At 42.7% G+C, this 27,394-nt stretch overlaps 1 protein-coding gene across 4 annotated transcripts in view; it reads right to left on the bottom strand.

Annotated features, from left to right (window-relative positions):
• The window catches only part of TPST1 (tyrosylprotein sulfotransferase 1), a 132,730-nt gene extending 105,962 nt beyond the window's left edge, over nt 1–26,768 (bottom strand). For 2 of the 4 annotated variants that reach the window (XM_036825967.1, XM_036825970.1), the window contains exon 1: nt 13,327–13,530. The gene's annotated coding sequence lies outside the window, so the exon portion shown is untranslated. Of the gene's footprint in view, nt 1–13,326; nt 13,548–26,355 lie in introns of those variants that run through there. The other 2 variants (XM_036825969.1, XM_036825968.1) reach the window with 2 other exon arrangements.
• Nucleotides 26,769–27,394: the final 626 nt, after the last annotated feature.

Below are 27,394 nucleotides of genomic sequence, written 5' to 3'. Positions count from 1 at the left end.
AAATTAATGAGAACACTGGCACAAATGGTCAAAATCAACTTTTTCGGAAATCTGAAAACCAAAGGCTTGCAACAATCTAAGAAACATTTAGTCATGAAAAGCAGCTGAATTTCAGCAAGGAGAGCAAGCTTTATGGCATTTCAATTTGCCCTATTTCCCTCCTCCCAGCTCCATGGAAGCCTGGGAAACCAACAACCTGCAAACATGGTAGGTGTGAATAACAGCAGTCCAGCAGCCACTCAAGGGAGCAGAAGAGGTTAGGAGCTCCCTCTGAAACCACAACTCTAAAGAATTGTATTACTTAACCAGTCTAGCAGCTCACTGGAAAAACTCCATTCTCAGGGCTTACCTTTATTGGACCTGAATCTGAGCACCCTCAATGTAAACAATTCTATCCCCAGGGCTTTTGTTAAAATAACCAGAGACAATTTTTTAATGCCATAGCTGTCTGCAGTGGCAATAAAAATTGGGGCAAACAATATATTGATCCAAAAACTTAAAAGGAAAAACTGAGGAATGAGATGTACATAGAGGGTTTAGAAAAGCTCCAACATACTTTTAGTAATCTAGAAGGCATGCACATGCCCAGGAAAGACCTAGGAAGGCCCTATTCTCTCACCTCCGGCTGACCCTGATGTTCTACACAAACAGGAGGTAAAGGCTAAGGCACAATGTAAACTTCTGGTGCATTAAGGGAGCCACAACACACACACACACACACACACACACACACACACACACACACACACACACACACAGTCCCTCAACAAGGTTGGGAGACTTATGAGTTCAAGACATTTAAGGAAATCTGCCCAATCATTAGCTAATCACTAAGCAAACCAAGCAGAGACTTCAGTGGTTACACAGGACAAAGAGTACAGGGTTTACAGAATTAGTCCAAAAAAGTAACAAAACAAATAGCAACAACAATAAACCCTGGGAGAGAGGGTGATTTTCAGAGTAGCTACATTATATTATTTAAAATGTCCATTTTCAGCAAAAACTATGAGACACACAAAGAAACAAGAGAGTATGACCCAAACACAGGGGAAAAAAGGCAGTCAATAGAAACTATCCCTAAGGAAGCCCAGATGTTGGACTTACTAGACAAGGACTTTAAATCAGCTTTTGTAACTATGTTCAAAGAACTAAAGGAGATCATGTCTGAAGAATTTAAAGGAATTATGAGAATTTCTCACCAAATAGGGAGTATCAATAGAGATAAAAATTATTCTTTAAATAATTCTGGAGTTAAAGTATAATAATTAAAATGAAAAATTCACTAGAGGGGCTCAACAGCAGATTTAAGCTAGCTGAAGAATCTGCAGACTTAAAGAGAGATCGATTTTCTAGTCTGAAAAACAGAAAGAAGAATGAACAAAAATGAATTCAGCCTCAGATCTGTGGGATATCATCAAGCACACCAAAATATGCAGAAGTCCCAGAGGAGACAAAAAGAGGAAAAAATCAGAGTTACATAAATAAATGGCTGAAAACACCCTAAATTCAGTGAAAAACATTAATCTTAACAACTGAGGAACTAGATAAACACCAAGTAGGAAAAATCAAAGAGATATACAGCTAGACACATTATAATCAAACTGTCAGAAGCCAAAAACAGAGGTTATTGAAGGTACCAAGAAAAAAGTGACTCATCGCATTCAAAATCCTCAATAAGATGAAAGGCTGACTTCTCATCAAAACCACAGAGGCCAGAGACAGTGGGATAACATATTCACAGTGCTAAAAGAAAAGGAAAAAGACTATCAATCAAGAATTCTAAATCCAGCAAAACTATCCTTCAAAAATGAAGGAGAGGGACTTCCCTGGTGGTGCAGTGGATAGGAATCCACCTGCCAATGCAGGGGACATGGGTTTGATCCCTGGTCCAGGAAAATCCCACATGTCATGGAGCAAATAAGCCTGTGTGCCACAACTACTTAGCCTGCACTCTAGAGCCTGCATGCCACAACTACTGAAGCCTGTGCACCTAGAGCCCGCACTCCGCAGCCAGAGAAGCCACCACAAGGAGAAGCCCGCGCACGGCAACGAAGAGTAGCCCCCACTTGTCACATCTAGAGAAAGCCCGCGCACAGCAACGAAGATCCAACACAACCAAAAAATAAATAGATAAAATTAAATTTTAAAAAAAATCTAAAAAATAAATAAATAAATAAAAAATAAAAAAACTAACCATCTCTTATAAAAAAAAAGAAGAAGAAAGAGAAATTAAGATATCCCCAGTAAACAAAACTGAAAGAATTCATCGCTGGAAGGGCTGCTGTACAAGAAATAAAGGGAGTCCTTAATGATGAAATAAAAAGACACTAGATAGTAACCCAAATCCACATGAAGAAATAAGCACTAATAAAGATAACTACCCAGATAAATACAAAAGGCAGTATAAACATATTTTTGTTCGTAACTCTTTTCCTACACGAATTAAAAGACAACTGCATAAAGCAATAATTAAATAACTGTTGATGGGATTTTATTATAAAATATGCAGTTTGAATGACAATAAGAACACAAAGAAGGAGGAAATGAACAGAACTCTATTAAAACAAAGTTTTTGCATACTATTGAAATGAAGCTGGTATTAATCCAAAATAGATTGCTCTAAGATACTAACTGTAATCACCAGGAAAATAAAGAAAATTATAATAAAGGAAATAACAAGCTAATTAAAACATATACTAGAAAATATTTACTACAAAAAGGGCAGTAATGGAGGAATAGAGAAACTAAAAAGACATAAAACATATAGAAAGCAAATAGCAAAATGGAAAACATAAATCCTAATATACCAGTAATTACATTAAACGTAAATTGATTACACACTCAAGAGGTGAGGATTGGCAGAATGGACCAAAACAAAAACAAAAAACAATTTTAAAAAATCCTAATATATGATTTCTACAAGACATACTTTAGACTCAAAGACTAAGTGGGCTGAAAGCAAAAGGAGAGAAAAATACACACACGTAAACAGTAGCCAAAAGACTCTGGAGTAGCTATACTAGCATCAAATACAATGCACTGTAAGATAAAAATTGTTACTAAAGACAAGGAACATTTTATAATTACAAGAGGACAAATCCATCAAGAAGATATAACAATTATAAACATATATGCACCTAATAACAGAACCCCCAAATATACGAAGCAACAACTGACAGAATTGAAAGAAGAAATAGACAATTCAACAATAACAGTTGGAGACTTCAATACTCTACTTTCAATATGGATAACACAACCACACAAAAGATCAGCAAGGAACCAGAAGACTCAAACACTACAAACCAACAAAATCTAGCAAACATCTATAAAACAGTCCAAGCAACAATAGCAGAATATACATTGTTTTCAAGTGCACAGGTAACATTCTCTAAAACAGGCCATAAAAGAAGTCTCTGTAAATTTAAAGGATTGAAATCATACAAAGTATATTCTCCAACAACAATGGAATGAAATTAGAAAACAATAACAGGAAAATAATTTAGGAAATTCACAAAGATTTGAAAATAAACACCACTCCCCTAAATAACCAATGACCCAAAAAATCATACGGGAAGTTAGAAGATATTTTGGGGGACTTCCCTGGTGGTCCAGTGGTAGAGAATCACCTTCCAACGCAGGGGACACAGGTTCAATCCCTGGTCGGGGAACTAAGATCCCACATGCCATGGGGCAACTAAGCCCACGTGCCACAACTACTGAGCTCGTGCACCTTAATGAGAGAGCCTGCATGCCACAAAACTACAGAGCCCACGCGCCCTGGAGCCCGCGTGCCACAACTAGAGAGAAGCCTGCTAGAGAAGACCGCGCACCACAACTAGAGAGAAGCCAACGTGCCACAACGAAAGACCCCAAATGCCTCACTGAAGATCCTGCATGCTGCAACTAAGACCCGACACAGCCAAAAAAAAGAAAAAGAAAATACTTTGCGATAAAAACCAAAACTTACGGGACGTGACAAAAGCAGCAAGAGCCAAGCTATGAGAAAATTTATCGCTGTAAACACCTGTATTTAAAAAAAAGATCTAAAAAAAAGATCTCAAGTCAACATGTTACACACCTTAAACTTACACAATGTTATATGTCAATTATATCTGAATTTAAAAATTTTTTTTAATTTTAAAAATTAAAAAGATCTCAAATCAACAACCAAACTGTACGCTTTAAGAAACTAGAAAAAGAAGAACAAACTAAACCCAAAGCCAGCAGACAGAAGGAAATAATTAGTGAAATAAATACAATAGAGAATAAAAGAATAGAGAAAATCAACAAAACAAAAAGTCAGTTCTTTGAAAAGATGAACAGAATTGACAATCATCATAGTTAGACTGAACAAGAACAAAAGAGAGAAGACCTAAATTACTAAAGACCAAATTACTGAAATCAGAAATTACTACCAACTTTACATAAATAAGAATGATTATAAAGGATTGTATGGAATACTATAAAAATTGTAATGTAACAAATTACAAAACCTAGATGAAATGTACAAATCCCCAGAAGACACAAACTGCTAAAATCAACTCACAAAGAAGTAATTTGAATAAAGCTATAACAAGTAAAGAAATTGAATAAATAATCAAAAACTTCCCACAAAGAAAAGCCCAGGATCAGATGGCTTCACAGGTGAATTCTATGAAACATTAAGAATGAACACCAACCCTTAACAAATTCTTCCAAAATACAGAAGAGATGGGAACACTTCCCAACTCATTCTATGAAGCCAATTTTCCTGATTCCAAAACCAGACGAAGACAATACAAGAAAACTATAAATAAACATTTATTATATAAATGCAAAAATCCTCAACAAAATAGCAGCAAACCAAATCCAACAACATATACAGAGACTCACACATCATGACCAAATGTGGTGTATTCCATGCATGCAAAGTTGTTTCAACATATGAAAATCAATTAATGTCATACACAAGAGCAAAAGAGCGAAAACCATATGATCTCAAATAGGCACTGAAAAAAGCATTGGACAAAATCCAACACTCTTTCATGATAAACACAATGAATAAACTAGAAATAGAGAACATCATCAATTCGAAAAAGGACATCTAAGAAAACCCACAGCTAACTTCACATTTAACGATTCCCCCTAATATCAGGAACAAGACAGGATGTACACTCTCACCATTTCTATTCGGTATTATACAGGAGATTCTGGCCAGGGCAGTTAGACAAGAAAAAGAAAAGAAAAACAATCCAGATTGGAAGGAAGAAGACTACCTCTCTTCAGAGATTATATATCATGTATATATAAAATCCTAATAAATCACTAAAAAACTATCAGAACTATTAAATTAATTTGGTATGGTTTTAAGATACATGACTAATATAAAGAATTCAATTATATTTCTATATACTATCAATAACAATCCAAAAACAAAATTAAGAGTTCCACTTACAATAGCACCAAAAGAATAAAATATTAAGAAATACATTTAACCAAAAAATGCAAAACTTGTACACTGAAAACTAGAAAACACTATTGAAGTAAATTAAAGAATATCTAAGTAAGTGAAAAGTCATTACATGCTCATGGACTGGAAGAATAATACAGTTAAGATGGCAATATTCCCCAAACTGATCTACAAGTTCAATGCAATCTCTATCAAAATTCCAACCAGACAAGAGTGCCAAGACAATTCAAAGGGAGAAAGAATAGTTTTTTCAACATGTGGTGCTGGGCTTCCCTGGTGGCGCAGTGGTTGAGAGTCTGCCTGCCAATGCAGGGCACACGGGTTCGAGCCCTGGTCTGGGAGATCCCACATGCCGCGGAGCAACTGGGCACGTGAGCCACAATTGCTGAGCCTGCACGTCTGGAGCCTGTGCTCCACAACAAGAGAGGCCGTGATAGTGAGAGGCCCGCGCACCACGATGAAGAGTGGCCCCCGCTTGCCACAACTAGAGAAAGCCCTCGCACAGAAATGAAGACCCAACACAGCCAAAATAAAAATAAAAATTTAAAAAAAAAATGTGGTGCTTAGACAACTGAATATCTATAGCAAAAAATGAGGTTGGACCCCTATCTCATACCACATACAAAATTCACAAAAGTGGATTAAAGATCTAAATGTAAGAGCTGAAACTATAAAACTCTTGGAAGAAAACATAGGAGTAAGCTTTCATGACCTTGAATCAGGAAATGGTTTCTTAAATATGAAACATAAAGCACAAGCAGCAAAAGAAAAAAATAGACAAATTGGATTTAATCAAAATTAAAAACCTTTGTGCCATCAAGAAAGTGAAAAGAGGGTTTCCCTGGTGGCACAGTGGTTAAGAATCGCCTGCCAATGCAGGGGACACGGGTTCAAGCCCTGGTCTGGGAAGATCCCACATGCCACAGAGCAACTAAGCCCATGCGCCACAACTACTGAGCCTGCGCTCTAGAGCCCATGAGCCACAACTACTGAGCCCACCATGCCACAACTACTGAAGCCTGAGTGCCTAGAGCCCATGCTCTGCAACAAGAGAAACCACTGCAATGAGAAGCCCAAGCACTGCAACGAAGAGCAGCCCCCACTCGCCGCAACTAGAGAAAGCCCACACGCAGCAACGAAGACCCAACACAGCCAAAAATAAACGAATAAAGTAAATAAATTTTAAAAAAGAAAGTGAAAAGACACCTACAAAACAGGAGATTTGTATCTGTAAATCATATCTGATAAGGGTCTAGTATCCAGAATATATAAAGAAATCTTACAACTCAACAACAGAAGGACAAATAACTCAATTTAAAAATGGACAAAGGAACAGAGATTTCTCCAAAGATATACAAATAGCCAAAAAGCACATGAAAAGATGCTCAACATCATTAGCCATCAGGGAAATGCAATCAAAACCACAATGAGATATTACTTCACATCCATTAGGATAGCTAAAATATGAAGGTCAGATAATAACAAGTCTTGGCAACAAGGTGGAAAAATTGGAACCCTCATTTCTTGCTAATAGAAATGTAAAACAGAGAAGCCATTTTGGAAAACAGTCTGGTAGTTCCTCAAGATATTAGACCTAGAGTTCTAGAGTTACCACATGACCCAGCAATTCCACCCATAGGTATATATCCAAGAGAAATGAAACATGTCCACGCAAAAACTTGTACACAGATGTTCACAGCAGCATTAGTCATAACAGCCAAAATGTACAAACAGCCCAAACACCCATCAACTGATTAATATATAAATGTGGTCTATGCATAAAATAGAATATTATTCAGCAAGAAAAAGAAATAAAATATTGATACATTCTACAACGTGGAAGAACCTTGAAAACATGCAAAGTGAAAGAAACCAGTAACAAAGGACTACATATTGTATAATTACATTTATATGAAATGTCCTGAATAAGCAAATCTATAGAGAGAGAAAACAGAGTACCAGTTGCCTAGGGATGGAGGGGATGACAAGTGGGAGAGTTGGAGGTGACAGGTAAGGAGTGTGCAGTTTCTTGAAAATGTCCTAAAATTGACTGTAGTAAGGGTTGCACAACCCTGTAAATATACTAAAACAAATTTACACCTTAAATGGGTGAATGTATGGTATGTGAATTATAGCTCAATAAAGCTGCTACCAAAAAAAGAAAGTTGGCTGGGCCCTACGCATTAAACTTTTTAGGGCGACTGCCTACTAAATTAGAAGGCTTTTTTTTATTGAAGTGTAACTGACTTACAATTTATATTAATTTCAGGTGTACAACATAGTGAGTCAATATTTTTATACATTACAAAATGATCACTACCATAAGTCTAGTTGCCGTCTGTCACCATACAAAGTTATTACAATATTATTGACTATATTCCTTATGCTGTATATTACACCCCCAAGATTTATTTATTTTATAACTGAAAGTTTGTAACTTTTAATCTCTCTCACCTATAAAATAAAAGATTTAAATAGGATCCAGAGTCTCCTAACAAAATATCAAAACTGTCCAGGACACAATCAAAAGTCACTCATCATACCAAGAACCAGGAAAATCACAACTTGAATGAATAAAGACATTAACATAGGCTAACACCAAGATGAATCAGATGTTGGAATTATCTGACAAGAATTTTATAGCAGTCATCATGCTTTAATGAGCAATGAGACATATTCTTGAGACAAATGACAAAATAGAAAATATTATCAAAGAAAGAGAAGATAAACAGAAAAAAATCAAATGGAAGGTATAGAACTGAAAAATACAATAACAAAACAAAACCTCACTGGATGGGCTCAACAGCAGAATGAATATGACAGAAGAAAGAAGGAGCGAACTTGAAACTAGAAGTAGAACATTAAGAATTACCCAATCTGAGCAACAAAGAAAAAGAAAAAAAAAAAAAAAGAATGCCTCATGCCCTGTAGGACAGTAACAAAAGACCTAACATTTGTATCATCAGAGTCACAGAAAGAAAAGAGAGTGGGGCTGAAAAGTTATTCTAAGAAATGGCTGAAAATATCCCAAATTTGGCAAATGACATTAACCCACAGTTCAAAAAGCTAACAGAATTCCAAATAGGATAAACCCAAAGAAATCCATGCTAAGACGTACCATAATTAAACTTCTGAAAACTGAAGACAAAGAAAAAGTCTTTAAAGCAGCCAGGAAGAGAGGATACATTAGCTATAGGGAAACACAAATCCCAATGACAGAAGATTTCTCATCTGAAATCATGGATATCTGAAGGAAGTGGCACATTTTTCAAATGCTGAAAGTAAAGACCTGTCAACCACAAATTCTATAAAGAGACATAGCTGACAAAATCTTAAGAAAACTAAAAAACAGGGAATCCCTTGGTTTCCAGTGGTCCAGTGGTTAGGACTCGGCGCTCCCACTGCCAGGGGCCAGGGTTTGACACCTGGTCGGGGAACTAAGACCCCACAAGCTGCTCGGCATGGCCAAAAAAAAAAAAAAAAACTAAAAACTAAAAAACAAAAAAAGGAAAACAACTCTACAGTTTACATCTTAGCTCTGAGGAATTATAAAATATGCTGATATCAATATATGAGCAATTACAAGTTTTTCCTATAACAGTAATTAAATATTTGAGAATTACAGATTTTCCCCCTCGCCATCACCAATGCTATTCACATAGGTAGATGGCTTTAATCCTACTTCCTTAATTCTCTTAGTTAAAAAGAAAGTTCTGCCACTGTTCAAGATCTTTATCAATTGGACAGTTTTTGTTCTAAAGATTCCAAAGCTTATAAGCCTAAAATCAGAGCTATTTGTTTAAAAAAGATACATCTGCTTCAACCATATGAAATAAAATCTATTTTAAATAGTATCTGCTAAAGAGGAAGCCTGAATGAACCTCTATAATATTGTCATAGTTTAACCATCTTAAAAGCCAAAGCATAAGAGCAAATAATATTTCTCTTAATGCACTCTAATTTATAGAGTGTGTGTGTTTTTAAAACAAGAATGACTGTGCAAGTATGACTAGTGACCTGCTAAGCAGCCAAAAAAGAAACAGCTGGTCAGCTTGCAAAACCGTGAATTCAGTGATCTGTTATACATTATTTACCAACTGATTCATTCAGCCAATTTTTATCATTTCTAAAATATACCAAGTATTGTGCAAGACAGTGATGAAAAGATAAATAAGGCATTGTGATATTGTGATATTATAAGAATTATTGTAGAATAGAACAGTTTATCAGTCTTCATCCCTGGTTCCTAGCACAGAGCTCCTAAAACCCTTAAATTTCTTGATAGGGGTGAGAGGAACACCCTTTGTTATTCATAATAGGGCCCTTTCAACCACATCTGGGAAAATGGGAGCTGGTTGCCAGAGGAATCAACCCCTGACCTCCAGAAGGGGAAAGAAGCTAATAACCAGCGGCCAATGATTTAATCAAGTATGCCCATGTAATGAAGCCTCCATGAAAATCCTAAATAAAGGGGTTGGGAGAGCTTCCAGGCTGGTGAATTCACTGAGGTACTGGGAGGATGGCGAGCCCAGAAGAGGCATGGAAGCTCATGGAAGCTCCATGCCCCTTCCCACATACCTTGCCCTATGCATCTCTTCCATCTGGCTGTTCCTGAGTTACAGCCTTTATAATACAGTAAATGGGTAAAGGTAAGTAAAGAGCTTTCCTGAGTTCTGTGAGCCATTACAGCAAATTACTGACCTGCGGAGGGAGCTGTGGGAAGCCCCAGTTTATACCCAATTGGTCAGAAGTACAGGTCACAATCCAGGTCTTGTGATTGGTCTGAAGTTGGGAGGAGTCATGCAGGACTGAGTCCTTAATCTGTGGGGTCTGCACTAAATCCAGGTAGTTAGTAATAATTAAGTTAAATTGTAGAATACCCAGTTGTTGCCTGGAGAGTTGGAGAAGTATTTAATGTGAGGGGAAGACCTACATATTTGGTATCAGAAGTGCTCCAAGTAGTATAAGAAACAGTAGTCTACCTTTAGGCATAATCCCAGACCTCAAGGAACTCCTAGTCATGACAAAAATGGGCCCATGAGAAATAATTTAAATAAAATGTGATAAGTAGTTTAATAGGTACATGTACAAAATATCAGGAAAGTAGGCAACTAACCATGCCAACAAAAGTGACATTTATGCTGATTTATAAAGGATGAGTTAAATGCTATATATAGTTCCTCAGGGTTCTCACTCCCTCTTAGAGCTCTCAAGCCAGTTCTCAGCCCTAGCTGCCTATTACTGCCACATGAGAAACTTTTTTTTTTCACACACACACTGTATTTTATTTTTACAAGAGGAGAAACATTTTTTAAATGAAAAGGTTTAGCCCCACACCAGACCAAGAATCAGAACCTCCTGGATGCCTTGATCCCCTCATCCTTAACCTTTAAAAGCTCCCCAGGTGGTTTTAAAGTAGAGCCTGGGTTGAAAACGGCCTACTCTGTTCAGGAAAAACATAACCCAGACCTCAACCAATCTTCTGGCAATGAGGAGAGAAAGAAAAGGATTTCAGGTAGGAACAACAGGATCTATGGTAGACTTAATGATAGGAAAGAAGAGGCTTCTAAGGTTTCTAGGGTGAAGACCCTAAAATAGGAAGCTTGTGGATGTGCTTGACGCAGCTATGAGCAAGATGAGGGAACAGAAAGGAAAAAATAACCAAGTTTGAAGTACCAAGTATCCAAGTATAGTTACCCAATAGACAGACGAAAATACGAAACACCTGAAGTTCAAGAAAAATGGGGACTGGACATACATCTTTGAAAACCAAAAATATACAGGTGCTACTTAAAGCCATGAAGGGAAGTGTAATCACACAAGGAAATTAGAGGACAGAGAAAAGAACAGAAAATAAAACCCTAAGGAATACCACATTAATCTGAGGGAAAGCATATCAAGGCAATGTTTTTGTTTGTTTTGATTGGTGAAAACCTGAGCATGTGTGCAGGCTGAGAAAAAGAGAGAGAATATAGAATAGGAAAGATGTTAGTTAGCCTGAGAAAGTAACACCTTCTTCCTCTGGTAAAAGGAAAGGAGATCAGGTATCAGAGAGGTATAAGCACACAGAAAAATGACACACCCTTAAGAGTTCAGGGCTGATGCCCACCTATTTCTTCTGTGAAGTAGGAAACAAGATAAGCAATGTAGAGAAGTCAAGAGTAGGACAAGGAGAGGAGAACGGTAAAAACCTATAGACAGCAATTAGGTGTGGGTACATAAAAGGAAGCTGAGGAGTAAGTCAAAGCATCTCCAGGCAGTGCAAGTAAAGTTGGGATCCAGAAGTCTGCAACAGCACCAGCGGCTCAGTTACACACTTTCCTCCAGCCTGCTCTGGAGACCCTAGGAGCAGAAAAAGCCAACTGTTTGATTCATCCAGGCTTGGAAACCATCAGAGCAAATGTGGCAAGAATGGCTTGAGGCCAGTGACACTGCTTTTATAATTTTAAAAAGTCAAACTTATTTTACTCTTTTTAAAAATCGACTATAGTCATTTCCTCTGAGAGCCAGAAAGGGGGGCGGGGGTGGCTAATTCCTCTTTCACTCTTAGAGAACCTGTCAGAACTTCCACTCCTAAGCATTTTTGGTCCCTTCAACAGCTGATTCCAAGAAATCTGAACCTGATTCCTCCCGGCAGGCTCTTAAAGGATGAAAATTCACTGCAGACTGGACTATCCAGCTGGGAGATAAACACGTGAAATACTTCTTACACACAATGCTATTTCAACTAGGAGTTAGGGGCTCTTTCTTCCCTAAAAAATAAAGGTTCAGCAAACACCAGATGGGGAGGCGGGGCGGGGGTTAAGGGGGCAATTACATTGCAAACGTTGTTAATAATACTTTACAAAGCCAATTATTATAAAACAACACATGGCACAAAGAGAGCAGAATTCAGTTCTTCGGGATGACTGCAGTGAGTAAATAACTGATAATGTAATCTCTATCACACTTGGAGTTCACTAATTCATCCCGCCACCTCCTATACCACTCTTCAGGTAGCGCATCAATTCCCTTTGGATACTGGACCTCTTGCTACCACCATCTGGAGAGTACAAAGGCCTGGAAGGAGGAAGATGGTAACACGTGTGAGCATCTGCCATGTACCAGGCCTACTGTGTGCCAGACTCTGGACAACACACTTGAGACGTTATGGGTGCAGCTCACTGAAAGACGAACTACGGTGTTGAAAGTATAGACCGGGCATTCAGGAGAGTCGCGGTGTCTGAAGGTTTCAGTGTAAAGGAAAAGAAGTGCTAGCGACGGTGGTTGATGGAAGCGAAGGGAGAAGGGGCGAGTTGGGAAAGGAAGGCAACTGGGAGCAAAAGGGCAAAACCCAGGGACACATGGCGTGGGGGTGGGAGGGCGCGAGTGAAATGTCCAGAGGACACCGTATAGGAGGCAAGGATGGGGTGAGACTGAGGAAGGGAAGCCCGGGTAGAGGTGAGGGCAAAAGTCCAATCCGGGGGGGCCGGGGCGTCTCATCCCCGGCAAGCGCCCCGAAGGACCGCGGGGGCTGGGAAACGGTGCCAGCCCCGCGAGAGAGAGGGAAAGGCGGGGAGGGGGCGGGAGAAGGCGGGAGGCCGACCACGGCGGGGGCGAGCCGGGCCAAAAGGAAGCCCGAGACAGGGAAACGCCGGCGCTGGGGGAAGGGGTGGGCGCCGGAGCCGGGCCGGGCCGCCGGGCTCTGCGCTTGAGGGGGCGAGGCTGGACAACCGCCCGAGGGCAGAGGGGAGATGCGGCGGCCGGCGGCGACTGGGGCCGAGGGATGCCAGGACAGAGGCGGCCGGGACTCGGAGCTAGGTGGGCGGCGGCGGGAGCACAGCGGGGCCGGGGCGGCGCTCCGACCCGAGCCGCAGCGAGCGCGGCGTCCCCCTTACCTGGGATGAGTGAGGAGCCGCCGCGCCGCCTCCCCAGCATCCTCGGCTCAGCCGCTTCTCCCACCGCCCTAGGTGAGGGCCATTCCACCCACCCCGGGAGCCCGCCCTCACCGCCAGGCGCCAGCTGCTGCCAGCCCGGCTCGGCCGCGCGGAGCTGCGCCGACGCGACCCGGGCCCGCAGCCGCCTCAGCAGCGACTCCCCCAGTCGCCGCCTTAGCGCCTGCAGCCGCCCTCCCGGACGGGCGTGGGATCACACGCGTGCGCCGATTGGTTGCCCGGCGCCTGGCCGGGGGATGTGTCGGACTCTCTGATTCGTGGGTTCCGCTGGCTGCCCCCCACCCCGAGGGGGGGCGGGGCTCAGCCTCCCGCCTGGTCTGACAGGCGCTGAGGGGCGGGGTGGGTCTGACGTCGGGGCCGCCCGGGCGTCCCTGCGTCCCTGCGTGTGCGCGCTCCCCTCGGGGTTCTGGGGCCGCCACCTGTGTGAGCGGGTTGTTGCCGAGCAACGGTGCGCGCGACCTAGCTGGAGGGGAGCCGGAGGCAGGTGGCTGTCCACCGTAGCCCCAACCTCCAATGTGGGTGCCCTTCATCCTTGAAACCCTGGGACAGGACAGGAGAATGAGCTTTTCCAAGAAATCCTCTCTCTGCTTGTCCTTGCTTCACATACCGCCTCTGTGCTTGCTGCTGGCAGAGGAGCTTTCATCTCATTGGGGTGACTCAAAAATATAAATATCAGATTCACACATTTCATTACACACCAAAGTGAGTGATAGATTCTGTCCCCACCACAGGGGCGGGGAACTGATACTTGAAAGAAAGAAGTGAAAACTAGGAAAGGAGAAAAGGGCAAAGAGAATGAGGACGTTGGGAAGAGGGCTGAAATTTCGCAACTGAAAAATACCCGTTCGTGTTCACAATACCTACAGGTATATCCACACAAGGTTCTGTCAAAGCAATTATTTCAACTCTATGAACGTACATTGGAAAAAGCATAGGCTCAGGAATCTAACAGCTGTATTCACAATTCCTGTCTACCGTCTTGGAATGAGTTTTGTTATCTATAGAATGAGGTCTGTAGAATATGTACCTCAGAGAGTTGCTGTAAAGATCAAGTGAAGTCCACACAAAAATTTGTACATGAATGTTCATAGCACCGTTATTCATAGTAGCCAATAAAGTGGAAATAACCCAGATGTCTATCAACTGATTAATGGATAAGTAAAATATGGCATATCCACACAATGGACGATTATTTGGCCATAAAAAGAAGTGAAGTTCCGATACATGCTACACAGGGATGAATCTTGAAAATATCGTGCTAGGTGAAAGAAGCCAGTCACAAAAGACCACATATTACATGAGTCCCTTTATATGAAATGTCCAGAATAGGCAAATCCATAGAAAAAGCAAGTACATTCGTGGATGTCTTGGGCTGAGGAGGTTGGGGGAAAACAGAAAGTGATTGCTAATGGCTATGGGGCTTCTGCGGGGGGAATGATTGATGAAAATCTTCTAAAATTGATTGTGGTGATGATTGCGCAATTCTGTGAATATCCAAAAAAATTGAATTGTGTACTTAAAGTAGGTGAATTGTATGGTATGTGAATTATATCTCAATAAGCTGTTATTTTTTAAAAAGAGCAAATAAGGTAACAAACCTCTGAAAGCCCCAGGCTGTGGTGCCGCTCTAAGAACCAGGGCTCAGTATATCTAACTGTTTTCTCTTTATTCAATTGGCAAAACCTTGTAAGCAATTTGACCTGAGGAAATTTAAAGAAATACCCACCATAATATTTTTCTATGGAACATTTAAATCAAATGAAGAAGATGATCTGATTTGACCCAAGCTGCTTTGGTGCATCAGAAATGATCCACTAGGATTACAAAGCTCATCAAAAGAAAATGAACGACGTCGGCAGGCAGAAAGCAAGAGGAAAGGGAAAGGACACAGCATTCTACAAGGTGATTCTAGATACATCTGCACCCAAAGTCGTTTGTTTAACAAGTCTTTTAAGTTTAAGTAAGAGCTGTGTCCCATTCCACCTCCTGCATTCCAGACCCCTTCAGGGAAGCAGCTCACCCTGACCTGAGTAATCTTGAAGCCACGGCCAGCACCATGGAGCGTTAATCCCTTAAACACAACCCCTGCCATCGTCTTTCCACAAGCCAGAAATGCAGCTCTGAGATGACCTCCACAATACCCAGAAAATACTTCACCTACCTACAAGACCTGAAAACAAAAATTTGAGTAGCCAGGTGGGGGCTTGCTGCTGGATCTCACATATAAACTCTGAGAACAAATTCCAGATGTGAGGAATTCAGTAAGAACGGGGGACATGAATCCCAGTGAACTCTGGCAGGGAGGTTGACTCCCTGCCCGTCCTGTGGCAGGATGTCTCCCTGAGCAAGACAGCTTCAGGTGGCCCAGGGACCACACTGTCTGTAAAAAAAAACAGCCCCAAACAAGGAGCTGCTTGATCTGAAGCAAAGCTCAGGGTCATATGGGAACAAGTTTTTCTGCTTTCCAAATCTACCCCCAACCCATATATGTTAAGAAAAAAGTCTCCAAAATATACTCTTAAGTGAAAAGAATAATGTTAAAAACAGTATATATAATATGTCCATTTGTATTTTTTTCAAGTACACACACACACACACACACACACACACACACACACACACACTTGTGATTTTCAGAGACAATCTCCAAAAGTATGCACAGTAAACTGGCAACAGTGGTTGTTTCTGGGAGGGACACTGAAGAACTTGGGTACAGGAGAGGGAAAGACATTTAGTTTTCACTGTATATAGTCTTTGGCACTTTTTTAAATGTTGTGCCCTGTGCTTGGATTACCTATTTAAAATGAAAAAATACATAATTTTTTTTTTAAGAAAAGAACTCTTTTCTGGAAAACTCACTGATCAAGCCTATATGAATATCTGGTTTATGTGACATATGTATTGCTCTGTGTCATTTAGTAAGTCTCATATTGAGTACACATACTCTGAACACTCTGGATCTATTTTTTCTTTCCCCAGCTTTACCTTTTCCAGGTGATCAGCTCAGACTCAGAGAACCTCACCTGAGGGCCTAGACAGCTTCGTCCCCTGGCTGATAGGCAGTTCAAAGGCTCAGAGATTGTTTCTTCCAAACAGGCTGGTAGGCCCAAGGAAAGAGAGGAAGTAGACAAGTGCTCACTGACACCCCAGTGAGTACCCGGAAGCCACTGCCCTCTTCTAGTTCAACCTTTGCCTGGCTTCTACTTCAGGGAGTCATCTCTCAGCAAGAAGGCCTGGCTGAGAGTAAGTGAGGACACCTTCCTACAGTCATCTCACCTTCTGGAAGGAGAGTCTCCGTGCAATACACCGAAGAATGTTCAGGCTTTGAGGAGAACTGAAGAGGCAGCCCAGCCCTCCAGCACTTTTATTTTGGGGGGTTGTTGGCTTTGCTTTGGTTTCTTTTTTCTTTTTTTGGTCGCGCTGAATGGCTTGCAGGATCTTAGTTCCCCGACCAGGGATCAAACCTGGGGTCCCGGCAGTGAGAGCGTAGAGTCCTAATCACTGGACTGCCAGGGAATTCCCTCGAAGGACAAAAGTACAGCAGCTCCCCACTCATGGCACTTCCATTCCAGGCTCTGGCGTGGAGAGAGGATAGTGGTGGAGGTGGGAGGTGGAAGGGATGGGGAGGTCCTCAGAAATGGAAAATTGGGGAAGAGAATCATGCCAGGTTCTACTTTTTTATTCTCTGTCTCAGCCCAAGGGAGCTGGAAATGAGGGTCGGGTGCAAGGGGTTTGGACACAGATAATGGAGAGGGCAGGCTACCTTTGCCATGCAAGGGAAGAAGAGAGGTCCTTCAGAGAGCACGGACATGGCCTTGGGAGGAAGTGGAGAAGTGGGGACAAAGAGTTGTCAAGGGTAAGGGCAGAAATGGTGATGACAGAAGATGGTTTGTCAGCCTGACCCTCCATGCTGTCCCCAGCACAGGGCCTGGCACTGGTTGAATGAATGGATGGGTGAGTGAATGGATGATTAGCAAAAACTGCAGAGCTAAATAGACATTTCTCCAAAGAAGACATATAGATGGCCAACAGACACATGAAAAGATGCTCAACATCACTAATTATTAGAGAAATGCAAATCAAGACTACAGTAAGGTACCACCTCACACCGATCAGAATGGCCATCATTAAAAAGTCTACAAATAACAAATGCTGGAGAGGGTATAGAGAAAAGGGAAAACTCCTACACTGTTGGTGGGAATGTAAGTTGGTGCAGCCATTATGGAAAACAATATGGAGGTTCCTCAGAAAACTAAAAATAGAGCTGCCTTATGATCCAGCAATCCCACTTCTGGGCATATATCCAGGCAAAATTACAATTCAAAAAGAAACATGCATCCCTGTGTTCATAGCAGCACTAGTCACAATAGCCAAGACATGGAAACAACCAAAATGTCCATCAACAGATGAATGGATAAAGAAGATGTGGTACATATATACAATGGAATACTACTCAGCCATAAAAAAGAATGAAATAATGCCATTTGCAGCAACATGGATGGACCTATCATACGAAGTGAAGTAAGTCAGAAAGAGAAAGACAAATACCATATGATATCACTTATATGTGGAATCTAAACTATGACACAAATGAACTTACCTACGAAACAGAAAGAGATGCACAGACATAGAGAACAGACTTGTTGCCAAGGGGAAGGGGGGAGGGGGAGGGATGGAATGGAGTGGGAGCTGGGGGTTAGCAGATGCAAACTATTATATAGAGAATGGATAAACAACAAGGTCCTACTGTATAGCACAGGGAACTATAGTCAATATCCTGTGATAAACCATAATGGAAAAGAATATAAAAAAGAATGTATATATATGTGTAACTGAATCACTTTGCTGTACAGCAGAAATTAGCTCAACATTGTAAACTAACTATACTTAATTTAAAAAAACAAAAGCTGCTGCTCTCGATAAAGATGAAGGCAGCAGGGCAAAGCAGAGAGAGACACAGGGAAGAGAGTAGGAGGGCACTCAGGGTCCTGCCTGGAAGGGCAGGGAGACTCCAGGTGAGGGCTCCAGAGCCAAAGATCCTTGATGGGGAATTGAGGGTTAAACTTTCATTCGACTTGAAGTGACCCCAGAGCCCTGGCTGACTTGAGACAAGATGAAACACTTACCTGCAAGCAGCATCAAAGAGCCCATGAACTGCAGAAGACACCTCACAATTCTCTTGAAGCTTGTAGGTTAGAGGGATTTGAGACAAAAAGAAAATGGTGATACAATTTAAAGAAAAAGGGAAAAAAATGAGCATGCCTCTTTACTTTCCCCACTCCTAGATCCAGGAAAACTGGCCAGGTCAGGCCCCTCAGCCACATCAGCATTTTAAAATGAGAATCCAGCCCAGCCTATGAGCAGGCATTTTCCAAATGGTTACAGAATTCCTGCACCTTCCAAAAATACCTCTTAGTGCAACTCCCGCCGGGGAGGGAGGGCCACATGCCCAGGCTGGAACCAACCAATTGGGCTTCCTGAGTCCAGAAGTTGCCCCCCCGTGCTCTGCAGACCCCAGATGCAGGAAATGCCCACTGCTTCACGGGTAAACCCAGCTAGACAGCTACTGGTGCTGAGCCGAAGACTGGGAGCAAAGCTGCCTCTGGTTCCACTTACGACAAAGAAGATTATATGACTTCCAGGAGTAGTTGCCAAACTTAGCTATGCAAGTAAACCACCTGTGCAGCTTTGTAAAATAGACGCTGGGCATCAGGTCAGTTTTATGAAGCAGAAACTCTGGGAGAAGGATCCCCCCAACTCCCAAGGGAAAGAGATGGGGGTAGCGACTAGGAGGTGGCACTTGGGGAACTTCAGAGAGGCTAGTTGATGATATCCTGTTTCCTGACTTGGGAACTACCTGGTTTGGTCACTTTGTGAAAATTCATCACACTATACACACACGTGCACTATTCTGTATGTTCGTTATACTACATTTAAAAAAAAAAAGAAAAAAAGCTCCCAGGTAAATTCTGCTCCCCTACCAGGTGTCAGAACCACTAAGTTGGAAGTTCAGGATGAGGGGTTTAGGTTACACAAAAGAGAGATGCTGGGTGCTTTTGCGTATTGGCTGGAGTAGCTACAGGGTCTGCCTCCATCTGAGGCAAGTCTCTGACCCTCAGTGGAGAAAAGCTCCAGGGAGGGGAGGGGCCCGGATGGGAGATGCTCCAGGGAGCAGCCAAACCTTCTCTGCCCATGGATGCCGACCCATGACACCAGTGCAGACTTTTCCCGGGCCCTGCCTCTTGGACAGAGCTTGCTCAGGCCTCCTGTGGTCTAATTCAAGAGGGCCATTTTCTCCTGTGGCTTTGGTTTTCCCTCCCTGGTTAAAGAGGCTGCAGAGGCTACCAGTTTCTTGCCACCCTCCCAGGTCCCTTTCCTAGGGCAAGCAGCTTCTTCGAAGAGCGTGCTACTCCCAGCAGGATCTGGGGGACTCCAGCACTGGGGATTTACCAATGTCCTGCACCCAGGCACTGTTCTAGGTGCTGAGGACACAGCAGTGAACAAGTCAGTCCCAGCTGCCTTTATTCGGCTTATATTTGTTCATCTAAAACAATAAAAGAGCCAGTTATTTTTATCAGCAAAATGAGTTTATCAAGGAGCAGCAAAGAACTGCAATTTGGGACATGCAACTGTTGCAGGAGAATGGGGATGAGAGAATGGTCATATCCCAGGTCTCGGATGAGTCCCTGGGACTGCCAAGGGAGGGTCCTTGGCTTTGCACAGGCAAGAATTTAAGAGCGAGCCATAGTTAAGTGAGAGTAAGTTTATTTAGAGAGATATATATTCCATAGACAGAATGTGAAGCGTCTCAAAATGCACAATTTTTAAGAATAAGACAACGATGAAGTCTGCTGCATTGACTGACTCTTCCTTTCATGAATGATTTCTCTGTAGCCGTGCAATACTGTTTGATAGCATGCTACACACAGTAGAACTTCTTTCAGAATTGAAGTCAATCCTCTCAAACCCTTCCACTGCTTTATCAACTAAGTTTATATAATATTCTAAATCATTTGTTGTCGTTTCAACAGTCTTCACAGAATCTTCATCAGCAGTAGATTCCATCTCAAGAAACTACTTTTTTTGCTCATACAGAAGAAGCACTTCTCCAAGCATTAAAGTTTTATCATGAGATTGTAGCAATTCAGTCACATCTTCGAGCTCTATTTCTAATTCTAGTTCTCTTGCCATTTCCACCACATCTGCTGTTACTTCCTCCACTGAAGTTTTGAACCCCTCACAGTTATCCATGAGGGTTGGAATCAACTTCTTCTAAACTCCTGTTAAGGTTGATATTTTGACCTTTTGCCATGAATCACAAATATTCTTAATGTTCTTAATGGCATCTAGAATGGTGAATCCTTTCCAGAAGGTTTTCAATTTCCTTTGCCTAGATCCATCAGAGGAATCACTGTCTATGGCAGCTATGGCTGTATTTCATAAATCATAAGACTTGAAAGTCAAAATTATTCCTTGATCCGTGGGCTGCAGAATGAAGGTTGTGTTAGCAGGCATGAAAACAACATCAATCTCATTGTCCATTTCCACCAGAGCTCTTGGGTGACCAGGTGCATTGTCAATAAGCAGTAATATTTAGAAAGGAATTCTTTTTTTCTGAGCAGTAGGTCTCGACAGTGGGCTTAAAGTAGTCAGTATTTGTAAGCAAATGTGCTGTCATTCCAGGCTTTGTTGTTCCATTTATAGAGCATAGGCAGTGTCGATTTAGCATAATTCTCAAGGGCCCTAGGATTTTCAGAATGGTAAATGAGCATTGGCTTCAACTTCAAGTCACCATCTGCATTAGCCCCTTACAAGAGAATCAGCCTATCCTTTGAAGTTTGAAGCCAGGCGTTGACTTCTCCTCTCTAGCTATGAAAGTCTCAGATGGCACCTTCTTCCAATAGAAGGCTGTTTTGTCTACATTGAAAAATCTGTTGTTTAGTGTAGCCACCTTCGTTTATGATCTTTGCTAGATCTTCTCGATAACTTGCTGCAGCTTCTACATCAGCACTTGCTCTTTACCTTGCACTTTTATATTATGGAGTAGGCTTCTTTCCTTAAACCTCATGAACCAACCTCTGCTAGCTTTAAATTTTTCTTCTGCAGCTTCCTTACCTCTCTCAGCCTTGACAGAACTGAAGAGAGTTAGGGCCTTGCTCTGCATTAGGCTTTGGCTTAAGGGAATGTTGTGGCTGATTTGATTTTCTAACCAAACCAGTAAAACTTTTTCCATAAAGCAGCCGCGTAGCACAGGGAGATCAGCTTGGTGCTCTGTGTCCACCTAGAGGGGTGGGATAGGGAGGGTGGGAGGGAGACGCAAGAGGGAGGGGATATGGGATACACGTGTACGTATAGCTGTTTCACTTTGTTATACAACTTTGTTATACAGCTGTTTCACTTTGTTAGTTATATACAGAAACTAACACACCATTGTAAAGCAATTACACTCCAATAAAGATGTTTAAAAAAAGAACTTCCACATCAGCAAAAAGGCTGTTTTGCTTTCTCATCATTTGTGTGTTCACTGGAATAGCAATTTTAATTTCTTTCAAGAACTTTTCCTTTGCATTCACAACTTGGCTAACTGTTTGGCTCAAGAGGTTTTTATCTTGTGGCCTGTCTTGGCCTTCAACATGCCTTCCTCAGTAAGCTTAACCACTTCTGGCTTTTGATGTAAAGTGAGAGACATGCAACTCTCCCTTTCCCTTGAACACTAAGAGGCCATGGTAGGGTTATAAATTGGCCTAATTTCTATATTGCTGTGTCTCAGGGAATAGGGAGTCTTGAGAAGAGGGAGAGAGATGGGGGAATGGCTGGTTGGTGAAACAGTCAGAACACACACATTTATTGATTAAGTTTGCCATCATACGTGGGCGCAGTTCATGGCTCCCAAAACAATTATAATAGTAACATCAGGACTTCCCTGGTAGCACAGTGGTTAAGAATCCGCCTGCCAATGCAGGGGACACAGGTTCGAACCCTGGGCCGGGAAGATCCCACATGCCGTGGAGCAACTAAGCCTGTGCGCCACAACTACTGAGCCTGCACTCTAGAGCCCGCGAGCCACAACTACTAAGCCCGCGTGCCGCAACTACTGGAGCCCCCGCGCTTAGAGCCTGTACTCCACAACAAGAGAAGCCACTGCAATGAGAAGCCCGCGCATGGCAACAAAGAGTAGCCCCCGCTCGCCGCAACTAGAGAAAAGCCCGCACGCAGCAACGAACACCCAACGCAGCCAAATTTAAAAAAAGCAACCAGTAACATCAAAGATCGCAGATCACCATAACAAATATAATAATGAAAAAGTTTGAAATATTACAAGAATTAGCAAAATGTGACACAGAGACATGAAGTGAGCAAATGCTGTTGGAAAAATGGTGCCAATAAACTTGCTCCTTGCAGGGTTGCCACAAACCTTCAATTCGTAAGAAAAAACACAGTAACTGTGAAGCACAACAGAGCGAAGCATGAAAAAACAGGGTATGCCTGTAATGTGTTGTTTGTCAGTTTAATTCTCAGGCTACAGCCACTGAACTTAAGAAGAGCAGAAGACAAGCACTGCCTTTCCTACACATACTTAACAAAGGTACTCAAGGCAACAAAGACTTGCTCACCACTCAGTGTGCCCCTGTCTCCACTCTGGTCCTGTGCTCATGCATAGCCTTCTACTTGTGTTGTACTCCTCAACCCAGCCAGTGAAAACTCAGTGCAACTCTACCAGTGCAAATTCAGCCAACCTTACATTACACTGAAATGCCAACTCCACTTGGAAGGGTATCATCTCTGTGACTCTTGTGACCTGTGTCCCAATTTACACCTTTCTTAAGGCCTTTCTCCCATTCTACTTTGTATTCTTGTTCTTCGTGTTATTTGTCTGGTTCTCCCCCCTCACCCCCATCAGATAGGGAGCTGCTTAGATGGGGGATGGAATTTTCCCTGCAACACCCAACACTGTTTATGGGCCCATAAGAGGCCTTGGAATGTTTGCTGAGAGGGATTAAATTGAATGATGGGACAGCATCTCCCTGAAAAATCAACAGTTCACTTCGTTCTACATCTCCATAGTTCACAAAGTTGTTTTTTTTTTTTTACTTTATTTTGAAATTTTTTAAACTAGAAAAAAATTGGTGAGAATAGTACAATTAACTCCAATATATGTACCCTTACCAAGTGACTGTTGATTCATCAATTGCTAACATTTGCTACAATTGCTTTAATATCTCTCTCTATCCATCTAGCTAGCTAGCTATAATTATCATTATTTTTAGTTATTGAACCATTTGAGAATAAATTACAGACATTGTGTCTTGTGTCGCTTTATCCCTAAATACTTCATTGGCACCTCCTAAATATAAGGACATTTTCTTGTACTATGATCCAATGAAGGAAATTTAACATTGATATGATACTACTTACTATCTACATATACAGTCCCTAGTCAAATTTCCCCAGTTGTCCCAATTATGTCCTTCACAACCATTTTTTTCATTCTCATTGTCTACGGAAAAAAAATGTACAACCTAAAAGTTGAGAATTATGTTTTATTTGGAGGACTTTCTTTTTCTTTTTAATATTTATTTATTTATTTGGCTGTGCTGGGTCTTCGTTGCAGCATGCGGGATCTTTTAGTTGCGGCCTGTGGGATCTAGTTCCCTGACCAGGGATTGAACCCGGGCCCCCTGCATTGGGAGTCTGGAGTCTTAGCCACTGGACTGCCAGGAAAGTCCCTCGGAGGACTTTCTGAGCACTCAAGCCCAGGAGTAGCCTCACTGACGGCTCTGAGGGACGGCTCCAAAGAGGTCAGGGAGGATCCAGGGTACACAGGCGTTTAGCAACAAAGACCTGGTAGCTGGCACATCAAAAGATTACTGTTGGGGCTTCCCTGGTGGCGCAGTGGTTGGGAATCCGCCTGCTAATGCAGGGGACACGGGTTCGTGCCCCGGTCCGGAAGGATCCCACATGCCGCAGAGCAGCTGGGCCCGTGAGCCACAACTACTGAGCCTGCGCATCTGGAGCCTGTGCGTCTGGAGCCTGTGCTCCGCAGCGGGAGAGGCCGCGGCAGTGAGAGGCCCGCGCACCGCGATGAAGAGTGGCCCCTGCTCGCCGCAACTGGAGAGGGCCCTTGCACAGAGACGAAGACCCAACACAGGCAAAAATTAATTAATTAATTAATTAATTTTAAAAAAAGATTACTGTTGGCAGACCCTGGTCTTGCCGGCTGTTCCCTTGCAGTGTACTTAATAAATCTCGCTTTCTACACTCAAAAAAAAAAAAAAATACTGTTAATTAAAGAAAACAACCAGACATCTCAAGGTAATGAATTTAGTGCTTTTCTATATATGGGAAGATGTAAGAGTCTGGGGTCACTGAAATCATTCCTTTGATAGGCACCTTAGCTATCCAGGGCCAGTATCCAGTTCTTTCCCATCCTGAGTTCCCACAGGGCTCACCCTCGGGGGTGCCTGTAATGTGATGGCTTGATGGCTGCAGTATCCTTTGTTTACTCATAGGGCAGGTGACATTTTTTTTTTTTTTAAAGAAATTCACGTTCTTTTTATTTATTTATTTATTTATTTATTTATTTATTTATTTATTTATGACTGTGTTGAGTCTTTGTTTCCGTGCGAGGGCTTTCTCCAGTTGTGGCAAGTGGGGACCACTCTTCATCGCGGTGCGCGGGCCTCTCACTATCGCGGCCTCTCTTGTTGCGGAGCACAGGCTCCAGACACGCAGGCTCAGTAATTGTGGCTCACGGGCCCAGTTGCTCTGCGGCATGTGGGATCTTCCCAGACCAGGGCTTGAACCCGTGTTCCCTGCATTGGCAGGCAGACTCTCAACCACTGCACCACCAGGGAAGCCCCAGGTGACATTTTTGATTCACATCATCTGTGTGTTGCATTTAGTTGTATCACTTTAGTCTCTTACAATAGCGAACAGTTTCTCCCTCTTTCATTCTTAAGGCATACTAGTTATTTGTAAAATAGCCTTTGACTTGACTTTGCTGTCTCAGGTTATGCATTTAGGGGGGCAGGAAGGCCCCGAGAGTGAGGTTGCGCCTTTCACAGCACATGGCAGCAGGAGGCACACACGAGGTCAGTTTGTCCCATTATTGGTGACGTTAACTTTGATGATCTGGTTAAGGTGGTATCTGCCGGGTTTCTCCACTGAGAAGTTACAGTTTTTCCTTTTGTAATTATAAGCAATCTGTTGAAATGACTTAGTATTTCAGAGACGGTGAAAATATCCTGTTCCCCGTCTGACGATGATTCTTGCCTGGCCCTGATGTGCCTGCCAGTCATTTAAGGAAAGTGGAGTTGGCCGGTGGCCCGGAGCTGAGGCTCTGGAGATCACAGAACCGGGATGGGCAGAGAAGGAAAAGCACTGGGGACAGGAAACTGTGCGGACAGCAGGGCAGGCAGTCTGAGTGCTATGCTGGGAGCTGAGCAGCAGCTCACTGAGGTATGGGTGGCAGTCACAGCACACCAGGCACCTCAGGGCAGCCTCAAGGGTACCGGCCCCTTCACCAGAATCATGACCTGGAGAGGGACCAGTTTGCAGGAAGCAGGAAGACCATCCTTTCCTCCTTATTCCCTGGTGGCCCCTACTGCTCAGTGCCAGGGGGGGCGGGGGATGCCTTAGAGGCATTATTTCCAGAATATTTCCAGGGGCCCCCAGCGAATCTGAAGGGTTCCAGACCTCTGGGCCTGGCCTGGCCTTCCCAGCCAGGCTCCCTCACAGCCCCCTGCCTGTTTGCTCCACTCCTTACAAATATCTGCTCTGCTGTTGTACACAACCATGGGCTGGCAGTCACGGTGGAAAGTAGGCGGTGCACACCCACAGGACACACACAGCCTGGGACAAACTGGCCACGAGTTCTTGTGTGCTGGACAGAAGGTGTATTCATTTTCTGTGGCTGCCATAACAAATGACCACAAATGGGGGACTTAACACAAAAGGAATTTATTCTCTTACGGTTCTGAAGGTCAGAAGTCTGAAATCGAGGCGTCAGCAGGGCCGGGCTCTTTCTGCAGGCTCCAGGGGAGAATCTTTCCTCGCCTCTTCCAGCTTCTAGTGGCTGCTGGCAATCCTTGGCTTCCTTGGCCGTATCCTCCAGTTTCTGCCACTGTGGTCACATGGCCTCCTCTTCCTCTCTCTTATAAGGAAACTTGTCATTGGATTTGGGGCAGGATCCTAGGGACATCCAGATAATCCCAGATGATCTCATAGTGAGGTCATTAACTTATTTACATCAGCAAAGAGCCTTTTTCCACATAAGGTCACACTCACAGTTTCTGGGAGTTAGTACATATCTTTTGGGGGCCACCAGTCAACTTGCCATGGAAGGAATTTATGTATGCTCTCATGTATATGTTAGTTTTCCACATATTTCTCTAACAAATTCTATATTGATGATTAGGAGTAATTAAAATAGTCCCTGGGGCTTCCCTGGTGGCGCAGTGGTTGAGAATCTGCCTGCCAATGCAGGGGACACGGGTTCGAGCCCTGGTCTGGGAAGATCCCACATGCCGCAGAGCAGCTGGGCCCGTGAGCCACAATTACTGAGCCTGCGCGTCTGGAGCCTGTGCTCCACAACAAGAGAGGCCGCGATAGTGAGAGGCCCGCGCACCGCGATGAAGAGTGGCCCCCGCTTGCCGCAACTAGAGAAAGCCCTCGCACAGAAACGAAGACACAACACAGCCATAAATAAATAAATAAATAAAATAAAATAAAATAAAATAAATACAAGCAACTCCTTTAAAAAAAATAAAAATAAAAAAATAATAAAATAGTCCCTGATGGCTGTTTTGGGCCTACCCAAATATTTCTGTCCTCCCCCTGCCACACATATACACACACACACACGCACATGCACAAAATAACATATCTACACAGAGATGTTTACACATTGTACCCAGGTCCTTGTACAGAAATGTGCATGTATGCTGTATTCATTCATTTGACACATGTTTATTGAGTGCCCACCACGTGCCATGCCCTGTGCAGGCACTGG

The sequence above is a fragment of the Balaenoptera musculus genome, chromosome 15 (genome assembly GCF_009873245.2).
Source record: "Balaenoptera musculus isolate JJ_BM4_2016_0621 chromosome 15, mBalMus1.pri.v3, whole genome shotgun sequence".
Classification (NCBI taxonomy): Eukaryota; Metazoa; Chordata; class Mammalia; order Artiodactyla; family Balaenopteridae; genus Balaenoptera; species Balaenoptera musculus.
This window is presented reverse-complemented; position numbering and strand designations above follow the sequence as displayed.